The 10,851-nt window shown below is 39.6% G+C and overlaps 1 long non-coding RNA gene across 2 annotated transcripts in view; it reads left to right on the forward strand.

Moving 5' to 3' along the window:
• LOC143695335 (uncharacterized) overlaps positions 1 to 8,703 on the forward strand; it is a 31,673-nt gene extending 22,970 nt beyond the window's left edge. Inside the window, exon 3 of one of the 2 annotated variants that reach the window (XR_013184436.1) lies at positions 7,202 to 8,703. This is a non-coding gene — a long non-coding RNA (uncharacterized LOC143695335). Of the gene's footprint in view, positions 1 to 6,315; positions 6,450 to 7,201 lie in introns of those variants that run through there. The other variant, XR_013184437.1, reaches the window with a different exon arrangement.
• Positions 8,704 to 10,851: the final 2,148 nt, after the last annotated feature.

The raw sequence follows: 10,851 nt of genomic DNA on the forward strand, positions 1-10,851 counted from the left end.
GTGGCATTTTGCTGTGTGTTTTTAATATTGTAAGAATGAGAAAAGCACCTGTTTCTTACAAGAAACAGTTTTTTGCAATAGACTAAGTCACTGTTAGTGGAAGCCCCTTATCTAAATGTGCTGTGCCAGCCCATAGGCTGCCCCCAGAGCACAGAATCCAACCAGACTGTGAAGGAATAGCATCTGCAAATCTTCTCTTCTGAACCTTCCTTCAAACATACATGGAAATACAGCACCCAGCTGGACCACAGAGCTGCTATTTGTGCTGCCTGACAGAACCACCTTGCACAGGGCCTGTCCCTGCTCTTGTTCCTCAGCCAAGCATGGACTGAGTTTTCAGACACCCTGTGCTCACTATAAAGGTTTTAAGCTTGCTTTGCCCCATAGTTCCAAGAGCTGAGCCATGCTGTGCAGCCCTCATTTCTGGGGCAGGATGGACAGGTGGCATCAGCCCACACTTCTCTTCAGCACGGGTACCACTGATGATAAGCACAAGGCTTGCACAGCACTGGCAGTGTGCTTGCCTTGCTCCAGGGACTCCCAGAGGGCCCTGGAAGGACAAAACAGCTTTGCAGCACACACAAATACCTGGATAGTGCCCATCTTTTGCAGGAAGAACTGCAGCTTGATTGAAAATGGCAAGGTGATACATTTTCACTCCAAGGGGAAGCTATACCCAGGCTATTGGAGCAGCAGGCAGCTTTTACTTTTACCTATGGATGTAGAAATGAGCAGAATGTCTGGAAACCTCTGAAAAGGAGCTGGGGTCTCTGGAGGTGGCCAACTAAGAGCTTCTGCAAGGATGGATTTTACCTGACTTCCAAGCTGTGCATGGCCCATACACACACACACAGCCTGGGAGAGGGGAGCCCAGCAATGATTGACCCTGGGAAGGAAATGAGCATTGCTGTCTCTCCCTCCCCTCTTCACTGCCGTGTGCCTTGTTTTCCCCACTTTTCTTCGTGTGATTTGGAATAAAGAGTTTGGACAAAGTAAAAGTCAAAAAGGTCTTTATTTTTCAGCATGCTCCATAAGATTTAAAAGGATTCTGTGCTGGGGCAGAGTAGCTGTTCTTTGTTTAAAATGCTGAAACTGGCATCTACAAATTAAGACAAACTATGTGCAATAGTGTGAGTGCTGCAGCTTAACACCAAAACCAGAGGGAAGATGAGTTCATTAACTCACTTAGGAACAAAAGGATTGTCTTTAGGACACTAGCTCCCAAAACTAGTGGGGATAAAGTCAGGAAAAACCAAATGGAAATACTACTGCCAACCTGGAAGTAGCCCTGCAAGTTGGGAGAGTGGCTGTTCAAAGAGGAAAATCCAAACTCTCCTATGGCTTCTGCTGCTGCCTTGTACCAGGAGGAGTTCACTCCCTGCAGAGCCCAGGGGCCTCACAGGCTGCCCACTGCACAGCATGGGGAGAAACAGCTCCTGGCTGCTTCACCTAAACTCATTTCCAAATTTCTATGAGCTCCTGGCATTTTAAACTTGCCTATCAAACAGTTTCACACTTCTTTAAGCTAGATTAGGCTATTTGTTTAAACCCTTATCAATTAAACTAATGCAGGTTTTGCATATAAGGAAATCTACCATCTAGAACTTTGTGTCCTTCTCATTCACATTCCACTTTAAACCATGATATCCATTAATGTATTGAATTTACCAAATGATAAATAATTTCAGAAGCTACAATATTTCTCAATGTATCATTAAAAAATGTCTCTGACCCAAACAAATTATTTACTTAATTTTAGGGAATTTGCATTTTTATAAAAACATCTTCGTTTCATGGCTAATTTCAAGTTAAAACTAGATTAATAAAATGTTTACTGTTCTGTGTATCAAAAATACATGGCCCAAAAAGTGGAAAAAAATATATAAAGTGCAATGCAGAGCAAATTAAAGCTCCGTAATTTTACACTGAAGTGAAAGAGGAAATGCTCAGCTTCTAAAAATAATAATTCAGAAAAAATGTTTTTAAAAAAGAACTGGAACTTACTTTATACTCTCTGAAACAAGATTTGATAGGAAACAAAGGAAGAACAATGTATGCAGTAAGGTATTTCCCTCTTGTGACTGAAGCAAGAAAAAAGGATGTGTGGATATAAATACTGCAGTCTTCTGCAAGCAGAATGTTTTAGAAATCCCTTACTCATAAAAACTAGGCAGTTGGGGTTTTAGTTTCCTACAGCTGCTTACCCTGTGCTAAATTTACCCCCTTCTATGATGGAAACACTTTTCTTACATGAGACAACACAAATAGCAAGTGACAAGAAAACATGTTTGCTGTTTCAGAGTTAAAAAACCCCACAATGCCACTGGTGCTGATGGTCCTTTCTCCAGTTACCTGATGACCCTTTACTTCTTGCCCAGCTTTCCCATCACTATTAAACTGAAGCTGTAAAAAAATGAGCCTGAAACTCTGCACTAGCAAAGCAGCTGAGGATCATTCCTAGCTGTTACCATGTCTGGATGAGAAGTATATCCTGGTTCTCTGTAGCCCAGAGATTTACAGAGCTCATGACTTCCCAGCCCCTTGCCTGAGATTACTGTGAATAATTCCAGACTGGTTCCAGGGAGGAACAGGATCCAGTAATGTTGTTTTTCACATCCCTTAACTCCTCCAATATCTACTTAGCAAAATCATGGTGCAGTTAAGATGCAGTCTTAAGATGTATTGGATGTAAAGTTATTGATCTAATTCCTCTCTTTTCCCCCATATGTTTAATTTCATACCAAAATCAATGCCAACAGCCATAGGTGGAGCCCTCCTGAGTTTAATGTTGTAGGGGTATGTGCAAGTTCAGGTCCTTAATGAGACTCCAGACAAGACAGAGTGGGATAAAGGCAGCATTACCATGCCTGCCCCATGACAGAGCAGGTCACAGACCCAGCAGGCCATAGCATTTTACACAGACCTACACTTACAGGACTGGCTCAAGCCAGCATAACTCAGGAAATTTCTCTCTAGAAATGTCTCTGCTGATGGTAGGAAGAGCTTTTTCAACAGCAGCACAAGCTTATGTCACCTTAACCTGCTGTGGAATTACAGCCTGATGCAGGATGCAGAGGTCTAAATCTAAAATAATACCCCAAACTCCATGACTGACCAAGATAATGTCTGGCTCTTTGCAAATGCAGCAGTGGATGGTGCTGTGTTAGAAGTGCCAAAGGCAAGCGATGGGGCAATGCCCCCTTTACAAAGGTCTACTAATGAAATACTAACTTAGGTAGTCTAAGAGTTGGGAAAGAGATGGGAAAGAGATGGGAAAGAGCTGGAAAGAGCCTCCTTTACTGGAGGTCCAGCTTGGGTTAGGGCTCAGTGCTGAGTTCCAGAAATGCTCGAGAAAAATTTGGTTGAAGTTCCAGGGCTCTGTGAGAGCCCCCACGGGAGCTGCAGCAGCATGGCTCTGGAAGGAGGGACACAAAGGACACAACCATGCCTGATTCAAAGTCTGACAATGCTGGGACTCATTCAGCAACTTTCTGTAACATAAAAGCTATTCCACAGTTTGATTTTAATAGCTGAAAAAGAGATTCTTTCTCTTCAAAAGAGTGTTCTGTTCCATGAACACATCATAAATGCAGTGGATAACCAACCTCCCCCAAGCTGGACACAGCAAAGGCAGCCCTGGAGCCAACAGCACAGGGACTGTGGTGATGGTGACTCCTTTCCCAAAGGGCTGGCTATCCTGGATCCCATAGTGAGAAACCCCCTTCTCCCTGGGGCTGGTGTCAGCAGGACACATTACAGGCTGAATACCACCAGCCTGACAGCTCTGCAATCTGTCACCAGGTAACACATCCAGAGTGCTGCCACTTTGGTATTACCAGAAACTCTTCCAAGAGCCCTGCACATGTGCAGAAGTATCCACTGTATCCATCCCTCTCACAAAGCTGAATGCACAATCAAGCCCTCAGAAAGGGAGATTCACAATTTCACACTCCCAATCCCAGTGGAAAGTACACAGAGGAAAACCCACGTGCCTTTGTTCTACAACCATTATCTGTGTGAACAGCCCTGGTCAATGAAGTTATTCATGGGAATACCTGAACTCTCCTGAGAAAACCTCTACTGCTGTGAGGGCTCAGCTTGTTACAATGTGATCTGCATTCTGCTCTTAATTGTGGAATAAGACTTTTTACCAGACTTGTAATTCACAAAAAAGACCCCCAAACACCAAAAATCAACCACAGAACTTCTGTAATTGACTGCTTAAGACCAGTTTCCTCCTACTGGGATCCAATTCTGAGCAATTTTTTTCAGGTCTTGTCTGACTGGCTCAAGCCCCTTTGGCTACTGTCTCTGCATTTGTACTTTGGCTCTTTGTTACAAGTCTGTCAAACAGGGAAAAGAACCAAACAGTCTCTGTTCAATAGACCTGATTATTTCTGTCTTTCAGTTAATTCTGGACTCATAGCACAAGACAAAAACAGTAAGAGAGATGGGAAGATGATGTGTATTTCATTATTTATCAGCAAAAAATCCCCAAACAGGGGTGAGATAGCCAGATACACTGTACATGGCAGCCTGTATTCCATCAACCCTGCAGTGAAGATGGAGAGAAGAAATATATGAGTGGAGCTTTTAGTTTGATTGTTCAGAACTTTCTCATGACTGAACAATGAATGCTCAATGCAATCTTTTCCTGTAATCTTCTGCTTGTATGAACTCTCTACTTAAGCTGGAGCAGATCATGTTGCATGATCTCATTCAGACTGTACAGTATCATGAAGAACTCAATTTTAAACGTTTTTTTCAAAATTATACCATTCAAGCCAAATACTGGTAAATTTAGGAATGTTTTCACCATCAGAATACAAAAAACCCCAAAACTCTGAGAAAATACAATAGACAAATCAAGGGAAATTTCAGAGTAAACTATCTCTGTAACCAAGGGGAGTAGATTTTTTTTCTTTCAATTATCCAGAATTTGTGTGGCTTTGTAAAGGTGTTTTAGTTAACTTTTGTCATGGAAAATAACATACCACTAGTCTATGTGATTTACAATTTCTCCCTCCTCCTTTTGGTTCTTAGGAATTCCCAAATCCTGTTTCATAATGTATAATAAGCAGTTATAAAATTATACCAACATTATAATTTCAGAGAGGTATTAAGATCCCAGTGCTATAAAAGTTCATTTTCAGAGAGTGCATGCTTGCAGTGATGTACAAACACACATCACTTGTTTCCCTAATTTAGCCCTTTGTAAGTATTGCACCTGGTTAATAAGGCTACTGCCTATTTTCTTCTAACACTAAAAATTACACATAGGCAACATCATGTGTGGCTTAAAAACATAGTATTCCTAAAGTTTTTAGGTAAACTCATTTATTTCCTTGCATACTCAGAGCTCCTATGCCTCCAGTTGCCTGGAGGAGTGTTGAGTGTACAGGAAATACAGATGGAACAAGAGAAATTTATTTACTGTGACCTGCTTATCATGTATTTTTTTATTCTGTGAGCTCAAGTAGATTTCTTTGAGCTTGATGTCAAATACACACCTTTTACAAACTTAACCAATGCTTTCACATGGTGAAATGTACAGCTGAACTTGTCTCTTTCTCACCTTCCCTTCTGCAATGCAAAAAACCATAATAAAACAATTCTGTAAATTTGTCTGGTCTTCTAAACACAAGATAAATTGCATAAATCCAGGAAAAGGTAGATTGTCTCACAAAGTGCATATTTCAGACAAAGCTATAGGAGTATCTGCTCTTGCCAAAGCCTGATTTCAGAAGAGCTCAAAAATGTGTGCCAAACTTTAGGAGCACACATGAGGAGTCTCATCAACAAACTCCACAGGTGGAGGCAAACACACACTCGAGTGCTCTGATGAACCTGAGCCTACATTTTGTTCTTGTAATACCAGCAGTTCTGTGTCTGTGCAATTGTACTTTGTAATTCACAGACTAGGTGCCCCCCTGCCCTGAAAGATTTGTTGGCATCACTTTAAGAATTAATTACTACAGTTAAACACTGATACTGAAAATTCTGATACCATGTAAATGCTATTTACATTTGTAGTTCCTAATACTGAGGATGCTGAATTTGTTCACTTCATTATACACATTTGGGCAGTTGCAAAACAGAGTGCCTGGACACAGGAAAAAGAATTGATAGGAAAAGATTATTACAGATCAAAAAGGATTTTTCTGTGTAAAAATAAAGCAAAATTGAGAATTTGCAAAACTTGTGGAATTTCAAAACCCTAGACAGCCCAATTCTAAACCTTGGTTTACTGAAGCTGATACCTTTGCAGATATGACAAAAATATGTGATGACATGTTTTCTTTTAATTTCATGTAGAAGTAGCCCTTTGCAAAGTGCAGTACACCACTCTCCAGGATATCATGCTGACATACTGCTTTTTTGCTTGCTGAAGTCATTTGGTAAGAAATAATTCAATTACAGACAAAGCATGTTTTGACCAAGCAACTTTGTAGACAAGAAGCCCTTATATTTACACTAGATCCTGAAAAGATCTACACAAATGTATAGATTTACATTAAAATTAGGTTATGTTTTAAGCTAATTTTCTGTATTTTTATGTAATGTTTTTTTGTATTTGGAACTTCCTAAGCTACAGCCTTAAGTAAGATCATGTTCATCAATTAGTGCTTAATTCTAATTTTAATAATTCAAGTAGTGACATATTGCTTTTTCCATTTTGCCTAAAATAGAAAAAAAAAAAATCATTCTCTTAGATATCTTCCATTCAAACAAACTCACATCCTGCCTTTACAGCCCTCTCACGTTCCCTGAGGAAATCTGTTTCAACTGTTTTCTTTTTTCCTGTCTTCCAGAGACAGCTTTTTACAAACATTTTAGTAACTTTTGTTTATCTGGCCATTGCCATTAAACATCATATATTAAATGATGCTGGGTATCACATACTATGTTAAGGACTCTACAATCAAACCTGAATCTTTAAGAGGATTGGCAAGCAGTAAATACCAACACTCAAACATTTTAGAATGTTCAAGTCCATCTTTAGTTTTAATTACATAAAGAATTCAGATTTAATGCTGAAAGAGCATTTATATTGCTAAATTTATTTCCCTCAAGGGTATATGAGAGATCTCACATTCAGATTCAAATACATAAGGAGAAAATTCTAGGTGTCAAGATGTGTCAAAAAGTAGCAGAACACCAGCTTGTTACTAAATTTATCTATTCTCTTCTGTTTCATCAGCTGAAAAAATTCTTGCTGTGAATGTGAGGAAACACCAGAGCAACCTGTACTTTCTTCTGGCTGCTGCCATCAGAAACAGGCTGATTTCCCTGTTCCCAGAGTCCTTCTGCACTGCTGATACAAATGGTCTGTGTGAAGCACAAAGAACATGATGAGTGCTTTCTGTATTGAGGAATAAAAGTTGCAAGTGGAGACACACAGCTCCTTCAATCCCCCATTTGGATAGAACTGAGAGCATGGTCAGTGTGAAAGCACTGTAGTCCAAGATGGAAAGAGCAGTTCAAGTGGACACTCAAGTGGAGGTGTACATTGGCTGTTAAGATTTTCCAGCTCCATATGGATGCAAAGAAAGGCTGCTCCCATCTAGCAGACAGACAGTGTATCTCAATGCTCAGCTTGATTTCTGCCCATGACTTCCTTCTAGGTATTTTCCAAAGGTGCCATAAAACTCTGCTGAATGTGTATTAGAATAAAATCTACACTATGATACCTTATACCTGCCTGGTTATGTACTAGAAAAACCTGACAAATGCAGATTAAAGCCCAAACTCCACACTGCTCTCAGTTCCAGTGCTACCACCTCACAAGAAGATTGAATAAAATGTAAGATCAAGATGAGGCTTTACAAATGTTTCCATATCAAAATATTTCTAAGAAAAGGCGCAGCACCACTGTCTCCAGCAGATGCCTCTAACTTTGAACCAACAGAAGGAAGACTCACTGGCAATCTCCAACATCTCTGCAAATGGCTACCAAGCCTCTAATTCCATCTCCTGCTTCCAAGATCATGTTCCAACACATTTACAGGCAGCAGAAGAAAGAAATCACTTTGCAGTGCAACACTTACAGCGATTGTCCTGGATTCTCAACAGGGCCATTTTAGCTGGTTCCAGGCCACAGCAAGCAATAGAGAACCATCCCAATGTACTGGATCAGAATGAATGACAGAATGAAATTAGTGCCAAGAACATCTGGGACACTGCATGGTGCTGGAATCTATTGTGCAGGTTCTACAAGAGCTTTTGGCTAAAGCTTTACCTCCTGTTCTGCTGCCCATCTAGTCATTATTGTGAAAAACAAAAGGGACAAGGAATAAAGATAGCCAATGACTGCAAGAAACTTGTAGATAATTAGACAGCTAACATTCATAGCAGGCTAAGGATGTAGGAAAAGTAAATGACAGACAGGCATTCTGCTCAGCTTACTCACACAAGCAGGGCTGGCCTGCCAATAGGTATGTGCTAGGTGATGACTAAAGGTATTGGTTAAAAGTGTAAACTTGCAAATTGGAACAGAAGTTTTATTCACTTTGCATCTTGTATTTCCTGTTGTGTTTGTGCAAGGCACTAGAGAATCAGGCACATAGTTTTGTGTGGAAACCCTTTTATGACTAAGATGATCTGAGTTTTAATGTTCAATAGCTGCATAGAGGAGCAGCTGGAGCACAGTCAGTATTAAAAACTGCCATTAAAATTTCCCACTTCTAAAATTATCTCATTTTCCAGATCTTTTGGGGAATGGGGTGAATGGGGAATTGGGAAATAGCTTTGTTTTAACAACAAAATATTTTTCTTTTCCTAAAGAAAAATATTTGGGATGAGTATGGTTGATCTCCACTCTGATACTGATGCTGGCAATTTCTTTACCAACATCAGTAATATTAACAAAAAAACAGATCCTTAAATTTTTATATCAAGTTCTGGTTCTTGACATAGATGAACCCCCATCCAATTCCCTGTAGCACACAGACACTGCATGATGTGTTCAAGACATTCTCTGGAGGGTCAGAGACAATGACCTACCTCCCACAGAGAAACCAAAAACTGGAACTGTCATCACATGTAGTGATGACAATAAATGACCACAGCACTCAGGCTAGCTCCTCCTCAGGAGAACAAAGAAATCTGACTGGTTTGGAATGGTCAGTGCAGAAGTGTGAGATAAATCAGGTGTTAGGAGGAGAGTGACACAGCTCAAAGCAACACAGAAGCAAGAGACTGAAAAATGGAAGCGATTACTCCAGATTCTGATCAGTACTGCCAGCAGAAGGGAGGCTTAGCTGACATTTCTGTTCCTGCTGGCTGTGTGAGGATCACAAAGGGGATCTCAGCAGGCACTGAGCTGCTCGTGCAACACGAGTTAACTGGAGCTCAGAGCACAAAGTGACTGCAGAACATTCTCTGCACGGCCAGGCTGCCGCCGGCCTTGCCTCACACACAGAACCTTGACAGGTGCCTGCTCATGAATCAAAATGCCACAGCCAGAAGATCCAAAACTGATTTAATATAAACCACTGATTAAAGGTTGAGTCAAAATACTGGTAATTTAGCTTTGTCCTGCAGGATTTATCAATACTTCTGACTCATTAACATCAACTTTCTCTCCAACTTTGATGGTTTGTGGCTTTAGTCCTTTATGTAATCCATATTCAATTTGTACCAGTGGGCATTCTGGTCTGGCAACAAAACCATTCTTCTGTGCAGAAATTTATAAAGAATAATCTTATTACAATAATTCCTAAAGTGCCCTCGGGAAAGTTGCTCACAATGCCATGACATTATAGAAACAACATTCAATCTCATACATTATTTTCAAAAAAATCCTCCAAAGCAAAAAGGAGGTGAACAACAAATATATAGGCAAATTCTATTAGTCCAACAACAGTCGAATTATGGAACGCTTTATAGTCTTGGAGTGCCTTTAAAATGGAAGGCGGGGAACAAATTGACAGGAATATCTTGGGAAAGTCCCAAATTTTTTAAGTTTTATCAAAGTAAGTACACCATCAGCAAACCCAGTGTTTGAAGATGAATTACCATGAGGTATTTAACCATGGAAATTGAAAAAATAGAACATGTAAAGAAAATCCATGTTTTACTAAGAGGAAAGAAGATAATACAGTGTCTATGTATATCCACTGACCCTTAGTGTCTTTTTTTTCTATTTGTAAGGAAAACAATCTTTCTCTTCCCTGTTAATTTCAGATTTTATATACACATATAAAACTATATAATATATATAGTTTTACATGTATATACACACACACATACAAAAATACTCATACACACTCACGTGTGTATATATCTCAGGGTCTTACTGCATTTCAGAGTCTGTTTTTCTTTGTTTTTTTTGTGACTTAGAGAACACAATTGGGTAAAAAATCAAGTAATTGCATGCATGCAAGCGTATCTTGCCACTTGTGCATGTAAATTACACAATTTGTGAATAACTGCAGAAATAGCATGCTCAAATTAGGCACCTGATTGCCCAATTAATTTGTTCCCAGAAAATCAGATGATAACCTTCAGTAGCTCCTATTATAGATTCTTCTTTTCACTGCTACCCTATGGAATCCACAGTGTATATTCCAAACAACTGCGTTGTTATTTTGTGCTTTTACACAGACACAAGCAGCCCTGCACACTTAATAAAGCTATCAAGTGAACTTTGGACCAGATTTTAGAAAGTTGTTTAGATACTTAAAAGTCTTCTTATAAGAATGAGCCATCTTAGACAATTAAAAAAAATAAAAAAATATTTGGTCTAATTTCAATTGGTTCAAATGTTATGAAAAAAAATAACCCAGGAATTTGTGGCCCTTCAGCCTCTATTAATAGGCAAAGTTTTGCTTCTGTGTCTTTGATTTTTTT

The sequence above is a fragment of the Agelaius phoeniceus genome, chromosome 1 (assembly GCF_051311805.1).
Source record: "Agelaius phoeniceus isolate bAgePho1 chromosome 1, bAgePho1.hap1, whole genome shotgun sequence".
Lineage (NCBI taxonomy): Eukaryota > Metazoa > Chordata > Aves > Passeriformes > Icteridae > Agelaius > Agelaius phoeniceus.